The sequence below is a fragment of the Excalfactoria chinensis genome, chromosome 7 (genome assembly GCF_039878825.1).
Source record: "Excalfactoria chinensis isolate bCotChi1 chromosome 7, bCotChi1.hap2, whole genome shotgun sequence".
NCBI classification, from domain to species: Eukaryota; Metazoa; Chordata; class Aves; order Galliformes; family Phasianidae; genus Excalfactoria; species Excalfactoria chinensis.
Window position 1 is genome coordinate 23,960,426 of NC_092831.1, and position 11,721 is coordinate 23,972,146.

Here is an 11,721-nt window from a genome sequence, read left to right on the forward strand (position 1 = left end):
GCGAGCCCTCCCATTGGCCGCGCGGCCGCTCGGCTCGCGCAGTTACGGCTCGCCCATTGGACGCGGGGCGCGACGCGGAGCGGCCGGGCCTGCGCGGGGAGCGGGAGGGGGCCGCGCTTAAAGCGACACGCGGCCCCGCGCCGCCCCGGCACGTGCCGCGGGGCTTCGGCTGCGGGCGATCCCTGCGGGCCGGGCGGCGCGGCAGCTCCGGGCCGCGTGGGGAGAAGCCGGTGCGTGGGGAGAACGGCGACCCGCGGGCGGGAGCCGGCCCAGGGGGGCGGCCGCGCGGCGGCGGGAGGCTGCCAGCGCGGCGCTGGGAAGGGCGAGGGCTCAGCGACGGCTTATCCAATCGCCTCGCCACCGGCTTAGCGCGACTGATATGTGGGTAATATCCAGGCAGACTCGGCTCTCCTTCCCCTTAATTGCTGTGTTTACTGCTCTTCGCCAGATTCTTTGTGTCTTCCCCTCGGTACGTTAAAGGTAGCGGTGGCTGCGGGCATCCTCTTAGCCTGATGTGTCCTTCGGAGAAGAGAACGCAGCTTCGTGTCAGGCCGCTGCTCACACGCGAGGCGGGTGGCCCTCAGCTCCTGCAGGCCATGAAAGGAAGGGATCCATCGGTTCTCTTGTTGTCAGTGCCAGTCCTGGGCGACTCGGGAGGACCGTCCTGAACCAAATGCCAAATTCTTGTCAGTGTTGCTCTGCAAGATGTGTGCTGCAGTCGAGCACCATTGCCATGACACAAAAGGCATGGCAACAGATTACTCGCTGCTCTTCCTTGGGCAGGTGGTTTATTTCTCCTTTCTCTGATGCTGTTTCTGATTGAAGCCCCCCTTCACTGAGAAGCCCCACCCGCCCTTGCAGAACTCCATTGGCGTAGCTGACACATGAAAAGCAAGCTGGTGCACGCAGGCCCTTTGTAACAGTGCTTGGGTGCAGGTCTACTTCAAGCCTTGGAAGAGGCAGTCAGTTTTTGCAACTGGAAACCAGACTGGCAGGAGGAAACAGGGCTGATGTGTTACTGGAGAAGGCTGGTATGAAGCTAGTCAGCTCTTGTGCACTGAAGTAATTAAACTTCATTCAGAGCTCACGGTGCTTGCTCACAGGCCATGTAATGGTGATGTAGACGCCACAATAGCAGATGGGTCAGCCAAAGCTGGTCTCTCAGCTGCGTTCAGTGTTGAGAACTGTCCTGGGCTACCCTCAAAAGCAGCTGTCAGGGAGAGGCCAGAATCTGGCTGTGCACCATCCCTGTTGTACCCCTTCTAACAGTGCATGAGTGATTTAAGTCACTTTATAAACAGCAAATGTAGGGCCGCTCACAGTCCTCCTCTTGTAGCCATCACAAGTGCTGCTAGTACAATGTGCCTAAGCATCATAATCCCAAGTAGCCATTTAATTAGGAAAACATCTGGGATACAGTGCTTGCCTCACTAGGAACAGCTGAGGCAGGGAGCAGGCAGTAGAGGTGAAGGCATCTCTTCCCCAGCAACTCCATGCACATACTGACAAAGAGAACCCAAGCTTGACAATGCTCCTCAGGTAAATGCCTGCAGAATGGGATTACGGCAGCTGGCATGCCTGCAGAAGTAACCAGGTCCTGGCTGCTGCTGCTTTGTCTGCAGCCCAGGGCACCCCAGGGGAGCCGAAGCAGGTTAACCTATGTGTGCTTTTGCTTTGCTGTTGCAATTTTCCATCAAGAGCAGAAAATGTACTCTTGTTTGCTGTTCTTGCTGTGACATCACCCACTGCCATTGCAGTTGCTCAGCAGGTTTTCACTCCTAGAGTTATTTATCTTCTCCAGAAATACTCTCCAGGAGTTGTTCGGATGTGACATGCCGTGAAGATATTTTTAAGGCATAGCAAACTCTAATTCCTGTCACTGTTTCAAAGAAGCCAAAAATGAAAGGTATTGATACATATTTTTTTTTTGTATGATGCACTTTTTGGATCCCAGTCACAATATTGGTGACAATTACAGCACCTCCTGCAGTCTTGTCACACTGCAAACAAGGCACTGCCATGCACAGTTCTGTATACAGTAAAGCATTTACTTGTGCTGCTCCTCAGCAGCTGCATTGCTTTGCATGCATTAGAGGTGAACATTCAACATGTAAAATCGTGTACTCAGACCTAATCAAACTGTGCGTGCTTCATGCATTCGTTTGCCTAAACTAACGAATGTGTTGCAACAGGATCTTACTCCTACACCCTATGGAAATAAAAGAAACAACTAAAGCAGTATTATGAATTACTTGCGAGTAGTCTAGAAACAGTGTTCTTAACAACACAAAAGTCAAAGGAATGCCCCTGCAGTGGTTTGGACCCAAACTGCCCCCCTCCTGGCATTGCCTATCTCCCCACAGCTGGGTTTGTTCCAGCTGTCGTGCTGCTTCCCACATTCTGACCTGCTGGATGGTGCCCGGGCCAGCTTTGCTCCACACGTTTCATACAGCTTTCATGCAGCACCTGCAGGCTGTGCATTCGTCCCATCAGTGGCTCTTGCCCTGTCTGTAACACCTAACGGGATGGTGCAAATAAAAAACAAATGAAAAAGATTGTCACAAAGGCTGCGAACCTTCTTCCATCATCTCCCAGACCAGCCCTTTCACAAACAAGGGCTGGAGAGGTATAACTAAGTTCATAAGCCTCAGTCCCAACATACTCACTACAAAGGCAACTAATACTTAAGGAACCTCATGTCCTGAGGGCTGAAGGTTTATTAGTAGAATCACTCACTGCTCATAATAATGTATATGAAAAATGTACTGTTAAAAATATCGGTAATGAGCAAAACTGATGGAAAACGAATGCACTCCAAGTAGCTTCAAATGTGTTCTTGTCTTATTCTGAAATTAAATAAATGCAAAGCAGCACACATAAAGGAGTGCTCTTCTGCCTATAATTGCTATAGCTACAGTAGTTGCAAGTAATGTTGAGGGTTGAAAGATTAAAGACTCCAGGAGCCTAATCTAAACAGTAAATAATGCCCCAGGGTATTTTGCTGCATTTCCCATCTCTCCCCTGCAGAGTGGGTTAGCTTTGTTTGTCTGAGTGTTCACCAGCAATGGGGGAAAAAGACATTTTTAGGTAGGACAAATATAATGGAATTTGCTTCTCACAAAGCCTTTAAGATCCCACTTAATACTGCAGAATATTTGTGGGGGATCCGGGAAGGCAGGCAGATTGAAAATAAGGTATTAAGATTAAAACAATAAAAACAACAGATGGGGGCTGGGACATAAGTCAAGCCTCATGTAGTAAGTAAAAGGCAACTCAAAGCAAAATACACTCTTGCCACATGTTATGAGGTTACACTCGTTAAGAACAGTGATATGGTAAGGCGTCAATCCCTTGCTGACATTAAGATAGCATGTTGCACATAACTCCTGCCTTCCATCAACAAAGATTTCCTTCCTTTTAGGTGGTAGTTCTTTAAAAAGTATGTTCCAAAACCTTATTTATACCACAAAGTCACAGAGCTTGTAAAACAATACAAAGTGTGCATTTGCATAGAGAGGTACTCCTAGTCCATAGGCCGAATCAATGCATATGAACTGTAGAATAAAACTCTTGGCCTAAGAATATCTGCTCTAAGAAGCCACAGACACAATTTCTATACTGTGAGTATAATGGAACCATGTTACTGTTAGTAAAATATTTATCTCAGCTGTCAAAATTATCAATTTTCAAAATTATCAAGATAAATGGAAACGTTTCAGTAATGGATGTTTTGTGGCCATATTACAGACTGATAAACATCCTGTATATGTGATTAATAGGCACAGATCTATAAATGCTATCCACTTAAGAGAACCTAGAAGAAAGAAAGGTTCTTCTCATTCATGTCTACAAACTTGTTTTGCTTCTGTTTGTTTTCATAACATTTATAAAAGCTCAAGAAGTTGTGAAAAGCATTCTAGCATGGCTTACTGGCTCACTGAGAAGGAGAGATGAAATAACATGACTTCTCTTTCCACATACGTATAGTAACCTTGCTGTCAAACTAGTTTAATTTACTTTAGCAGACTGTATGATGGGGTAGGGAGATGAGACTCCGTGAATTAGGAAAATACCAGAAAGCAAGGATCAAGTAGTGCTCTGAAGCCTCCTTTCATCAAGCCCTGAGGAGTATGGGAGCTTTTAATTAGCCTGGTCACGTCTATCAGTTTGTCTCTGTCATGCTATCCCATCCTCAGGCATCACACCTTGTATTCAGCCTGACTTTGCCTCAGGGACAGCCAAAGAGAAAATGTGGTCTTTGAGAAGATGAATATAAAACAAAGCTAGATAAAGCTCCAAGTCCCAGAGCAGCTAGTAGCCCCTCATCCAACACGCAGCCAAATCACACAAGCTCCATATAAAGCTTGTGTGCTCATTCTAAAAATGTGCTTGGGCTGTGATGAGCTGCCTTAGGAAGATGCCGTCCTTCTCGTCAGGAACTGAAATACATCAAGATCTGTTGTTTCCAGACTTTCTCCTTATTTGCATTCTTGAATTTTGCCCCATGCTCTGGGGATCTCCATCTAGAAATGCTGCTTACTCAGATGCTGCCTAGTAAATAGAGACATGCTTTCCTTAGTCATCTTCCATGGCCCCCTCCCTACAAACAGGGCTGCCCCAGAGCCTACCAGCTGCATTAACGCAGAGGTAGCCACTCAGGAGCGCATTTGTGCATCTCTCCCAGACTTTCTTTGTGGTACTGGAATCTGAAGAGAGGAACATTCTATGACACAAAAGTAGAAGGCCTAAGAGTACCATTTGAATTCCAGAAATTAAAACATTTTAACTCATTTAAAGGAGAATGACAACCTTTCGGGCTAACATGAAAAGGTGATTTTTATACACATACAAATATTTTGTTATGCCAGAGTTTTCCCATCTGTGTAAAATGAACCTTCGTATCCAATAGAATGCACTTTCTATCATGCAAGAGAGCAGATGTCTATAATCTCTTGCACACAGAGAATTTACATGACATCAGAATTAGCAAGAAGTAAGTGGGGAGGGGGAACCTGAATGGAAACAAGTGAAAGACTGATGTGGCTGTGTTCCACAGAGTACGTTCAGCAGCTGCATCGCTGCTCTGGAACAAAGGGGAATATAATTATTGTTGTTTTACTTTCATTTCCCAGCAGCAAAGCAAAAGCTGAATGAAAGTGGTTATTTTTGCAGGAGAGAGCTGACTCAAGCGTGCACATGATGTCCCGCAGGGAAATCTCTGAGGAGACTATTTCTTAGCACTGAATAGCTCACACACCCAGTAAAAAATGTATCAGTAAAATTCACCAGCAACACGTTGTTATTGCAGAGCTGACTCAAGGGTTCTCAGATGCCCGGAGGATAAGACTCAGCCACACCTGCTGGGTTAGGGCAGGACTTGGCTGCTCTTGCTGTCTGCAAGGCGTGATAATTGCTTAAGGGGAGGGGGGGTACATCTACTGCTTTCCACACAGCTGCCCCACACTCAGGCTCCCAGCCTTTCTTGGAAGCAACAGCCCAGCCTTCCAGGGCACTAGCAAAGGTAAAATAGGTACACAGAATTCCTGTTTTTGCAAATGATCAGCATCCCCCCTGACTTGCTGTAGTGCTGCCACCAGCATCTCACTTGTGCCAGAAGGAGAGCTGCCACCCAGGGTGAGGCAGCAGGGAAGGGGCTTGCCTGCAACAGGAAACGCGCTGAGTGTGCTTCCCAGCATATGAGAGCTCCAGGTGGCCCCGGCCTACAATGACTCTTCCTGACTACCGCCTGATGGGAAAGTGTCAATTTCTTGGAGCTCCTCCTGAGAGGACTTAAGACAGCTCAAGCTCCCATTGCTGTCACTGAGACATCTGGATAAAAAAAAAGAGCCTTGTGAGCCTGTCCTTAAAGCTTTAAATGTAGGTAATAAAATCTGGTTTGCTAGTCTCTCTTTTCCTGTGATCTGGGATTGCTCAGTTATCTTGAGCCAAGAGCAAGCCACTGCATGCAAGCAGAGTGCTGTCTTTCAAGGAGGGACCTTCTCCTTGTCAATAACCATTCTAATCTCCTAATCCTTTTGATGCAGAAACCCCCCAGGGAGCTGCAGATCCAGCCTGGAACACCGTGGGAGGCTGAGGCTGCTTCCTGCTCTCAGGAGAGGTAAAGCTTGTAATGGTCCCTCCCTATAGCCAGGGGTTTCTGAATTCATTTGTGATGCTGTGTTGATTTGCAGTATAGGCAGGTGTTCAACCCATGTGCTACTTGCCTCAGTTTGTTGCTTCACCCTTAGATGGCAAGAAAGCTATTCATGCTGTCTCTTTCATTTGCATTTTGGAGGTAGACCTCTGGCCAAAGAAGTGTCAAACTTGCAACACCGTCTTGTTTGCTTGCAAAAATCATTATCACTGTGGGTACAGAAAAATAAGAATTAAGTCAGGACATGTAAACACCAAAGCAACTGAGGTGCAGGATGGGCCCCACCAACCTGCATGTAACAGGAAGAGCTAGAGCCAGTGAGGTCTCACCTTTAAGTGACCAAGCACCAAAGCTGTAAGGTGCAAGATGCCTGTTGAAGCACTCTGGAGGCACACAAACGCTATTTAGTTGCCAGTGCAAACATCTTAACTGCTGGCCAGTGAGAATGGGAGAAACAGCAAGCAGAGATACTGCATTAGCGTAGCAAAGGCAAGCTTTGATTATTTCACAGTCATCTGATAACAGTGCAAAGTACCGTCTGTCATGTGCCCGAGGTATGTCAAAGTCTTGTTCAGCTCTCAGTAATGAAGAAGTTCCTTATCCTTCCACCAACAGAACAGAACTGCAACAGATCTACGTTCACTCTTGGGAGCGTCTTATTACCCACGGCCATGAAAAACCCAAGAAAGACTATGCTTTTTGTCATTAATATGATCTTTAATAAATGGAATAATGCACCATTTTACAGCAAGCCTTTTCTTTTAGACCTAAAGAATAGCCTTTTAAATGTTCTTATCCAATGTCTCTGTATCAATACAATCTCTTTATTTAGGTTTATATATAACAAAGCAATTCTTACAAGTATTCATAGAAAACTCTGTAGTGGCTTTAACAATGTCAGCTTTCATAGTGGCATCCACAGATGATTAAAAAACAAAAATTAGCTTTTATTTCATACTCACACTGTTCCATGAAACACAACTTATACAGCATAGCAAGGGTACTGGGCAGCTTATACAAAAGAAATAACTGAAAGCAATTATTTATAAATTCATACATGATATTTACTCAATCATTTGAGAGAAAAAACAAACAAACAAACAAAAATACCCGTTAACAAAAGGGTTCTGATGAGACTCCATATTCTAGGGTTTCTCCCCCTCTCCCCTAGAAAAGCTCGCTCAGAAATCAATGCTCCCCTTACTGTAGTCTGTCATAAGGAACGTGTCATTTTCACATATCCTTATTTCAGCTTCTACAGAAGACCACACCCTAGAAATTGGTTTTTGCTGTGTTCATTTTCCTCTGCATTTGGGGGAAAAATAATTGACAGCGATTATAAAGTATGATTCCAGCTTATATAAATGTGAATAGAGCACACTTTCCTTTAGAGACAAAAAGCAGACAAGAAACATTACAGACAAACCTTTTTAAATACATTTCAACATTGTGAAAGAGAGGAGTCACAAAAATCAAGAAATTCAAAAGCGACTAATGAAAGTCAGCAACAACATGGACTTGCCTGTTTCTTTGTGTTCCTTCGACCTAAAGATTACAGAAACATCTATTATTTTCTTTCCATTTGAATGAACAAGATGGAAGTGTGATACTTCATGATACAGTTCTGAAGCACTAAAGAAAAAAAGTGAATCAAGTGCTCTAGAAATATAAACCTCACGCTTTTTTGCTCTTTTAAAAACTACTGAATGAGTTACAAAAATTAACTTTGGGGATATCTACAAACCAGTAAATTATAAAGGTAGTTATTTTTGCTTTAACATAGTTACCAGGCAAGATCTGTGGTCCTGACAGATGTAATCTATCTGCAGAAGCCTGCAAGAGCTTTGAAGAAATCCTTCCTTGCTGTGACAGTGGGGTGTGACCTGCGCACTGTAGTTAACCAACCGAACGACCTGCAACTTCACACAGTTACTGATTAGTAGGGCTTTTAAAGCAATCTGACTACTGCACTATAAATTAGCATAACTCCAACGAGTTCTTGACTGTTATGCACATATGTAATTAAACTAGAGTGAAATAAATAGCATTGGTCACAAAAAGTAATTCCATATTTCCATACACGCTGTAACAGCCACTAAATCAGACCTGCATTAAGCCCCGATGAACATCAAAGGGCTTTGGTGTGAATAAGGATTTATCTGGAAACCTCGCAACGCCCCTCCCTCTGGTATAGTCCCATTTCTCAACAATAACCACAGCTGAGCTGGTACTGACTCAGTGTGGAGGCCTGAACCAAGTCACCAGCGAGCAGCCCTCAGAATACCAGCGCCAGCTTTTCTTTGCTCCTAACTAATGGCAGACACCTCTCTGATTTCAACAGCATCTGGCTCAAGCACCAGTTTGTTTGTGACATCCGTGTTTGTGATATGTTGACTTCCCCAGTTAAGTTTGTGCCTAACGAGACTCCCATTTTGATTCAGAGCGCCTCAGTCACTTCTGCAGATGAGTTCCATGACCAGTTTCAGTCAGCACAAAAGAAACCTCAAAATGAGAAATCTGATTTCTTACTATTTCACATCAAAACTGAACATAATTAGGGGAAAAGAATAAATAAACAAAATAAAACAGATGTATGTCTACAGCTTGAGTTTTTCTATGACAACACAGAAGCCTAAAATGCAATTGGATTAAACGGCTTAAACTTCGCCCCCACATTCAAAGGGTTACCACACACTTAACCTCAGCAGCTACTGCATAAAAATGCCTTGTAAAAATTATAATGGATTAAAAATGTTGAGGGTTTTTGTGTTGTTTTTTGTTTTCCAACTTGAAAGCAGGAACCTTAAATCAGTGACAAAGTGACAAGTGTGTCATGGGGGATTGCACACTTCTGGGTTATGTCACAGGCTGAGCCCAATTTTATTATAAAGACAATTTAGGAATGATATCTGAAAAAGAATGTTATGCTTGCTACCAGTGCTACCATCTGATGCTGTAACTCGCAGAATTTAATCCTGGAATTTCTGCATGACATACATATGCATCTAAATACGTACAGAGTTTACATAAAAATATATATATTTGGCTCCACTGCAATAGATTTTTCTTTGAGGAAAGGAATAGAGTTGAACAAAAATTAGTGAGTACATTAGAAAAAACAAAAATGAGGTTAAATATCTTGACCTGGCAAAATGCATAGTGGGAGACCAGAGAGAAAAGTTCAAATAATGCAATTTATGCAAAATACAAAGTCATCCACTCTATAACCCAACTTTCATAGACTAATCAAACCTACTTCAATCTTCTTTAGTAAGCTGCTCCAAATTTCATATACATTAGGTCATGCATATACTACCATACTAGATAATTATTATTTTTATGACTTCAGAAACCCCTCATTTTCAGCATTGAGAACTTTATCATTTTCATGTAAGTAAAAACTACAGTATGATGCAATTTTTCCCACATTAACTGCAATGTGAATTTAAAAAAATTATCCTTAATCAGGCTGGAACTTTCCATTACTGTGTTTCAGTGGCAGAAAGGCTATGATCTTTTGAATATGCTTTTAAGGAAAGAAAATTATCACCTGAACGTCGACTTAGTAATATCATATTAGTGGACTTCTGTTGCTGTTTGAAACACCTATAAATACTTCAGGGATCTCATAAAAGCAATGTACAGGGTGACTGAACCCTGAAAGTACGGCATGTACTCATACATTGTATACGATCGTAATTTCTACTTAGCAATTCATTACTGTTAAATTTTGCCCAGAACCCATTCCATACAAATAGAGAACATCCTTATTTTCCTTTCCGAGGCAAGCAGAATTAATGAATTATTTTTAAGGAAGTTGACAGATGGGAAGATACACACTGTATAAGCAGATTTGTAAGGGTTTTCGGTTGCTTTTTCCAGAAACCTGACAGCATCCATCTTGTATTGCCTTTTGTACCCTGTACTGAAAAAAAACAGTCTATCTTGAGTGTCTATGGAAATGAGATTGTTTTCTAAATGGAAACAAGACTGGCACGAATTATGGTAAGAAAGCACAATATAGAAAAAATATTCTTTGTTTCAGAGAACATTCTAAAGATGATGATATTAACTGGTCTTCGTTTAAATTAGGAATTTATCTTTCAGCTGTGCAAGTTAAGTGCATCTCAGAGTTACAAGAAGGACACGATAACTTCAGCACATGAAACTATCAAGCTTCATAAGCAAAGTCAGGGAAATATTTCAGATAACTTTACTTGCAAATTTCCAAATTAGGAGAGCCTACAATTGACAATACTTGCACATCTGTTCAAATGGTTAGAATTCCCATTCTAAAAACCATGTAATGTTGGTGAGAAAACATAGGAAACAGAAAGAGACATTGCATTAACCTAACTAACTCATTTAACTTCTACTAGCATGTCATCTTTTAAAAAACCAATAAGCTTTTGGATTTTGATTATATATACAAACATCACAAATGTTTGCTGTAATATCTTACTTGAATTATACATTATAAATTACCTTACAAATATTCTACTGTTGCCTATTTGACAGTGGCACAATTCATAGGTATTTACACTATCATTCTTTTTTTCATTTTGTTCTACTTTTAACTTGTCTGCAATATACAACAAGATGTTGATAAAATATTATCAACTTTCATCATTATCCTAAAACAAACAAACAAACAGAACCATTTCTGTCCCTCGATCTCAGTACATTTACCACTTATCCACATGTCTGATCTGTAGAATTCTCTCTTACGTGTATTCTATTTGGTTAAGGTTGATTCCCCAGGACATGAGATGAAATTCGGTATCATTTAATTTACAGAGAAAGTATTCTGTGGAGACTGGATTATGCACTGTGAGTAAAAAAATAAAATAGGACATTAATAAAATAAGCACTAAAAACAAACTATTAATCTGATCTCATCTAGCTGTGCAGAATCACAATATTTTGTTGTGCACTTAAGAGTCTGTTTTGACTGACCTTTACAAATAAATACCTTTTCCCTATGCAATCTACAGAATATTTTGTGATAAAGTACACATTTCTGTCATGCTACAAATTATATTTATCCATGGTAGGCTACAAATCCAATACCTTTTACTAATTAAAATTCATCCCCAAAAGGTTCTCCAGGAAGTGACCAAAAAAGATAAAGGAAATGATATTTTTATGCGTGCTTTAAAATTGTCCAACAAAAAAACTGCAGAAGAATCTTCATCTGGTATCAAAATTATTTTCACTGCATCAAGGATAACAGAAGTTGCGTTTCTTACAAAGGATTGATCTGAAAAGAAAGGCTGGAATATCACAGCAAATCTGTCTTAGCAGAAAGAAGCAGAGTAAACAACTTTTCTTTCCCCAGAGTCTGTCAAGTTAGATAAGTGTCCTAAATAGCTTTTCAGCCCACATTCTGAAATGCTAATGGATTATACATGTAAGGCAAACCAGAAAGTCATTGGAAAATGAGTGAAGAGACTTCATTATGCACGATAGAGCAATCATCACAAGACAACATACTGTACATCAAATGCAGACTTGAAGAAGTCCAAAGGAGATGAAAAACGTGGCCAACACTAGGAACAGAATGCCAA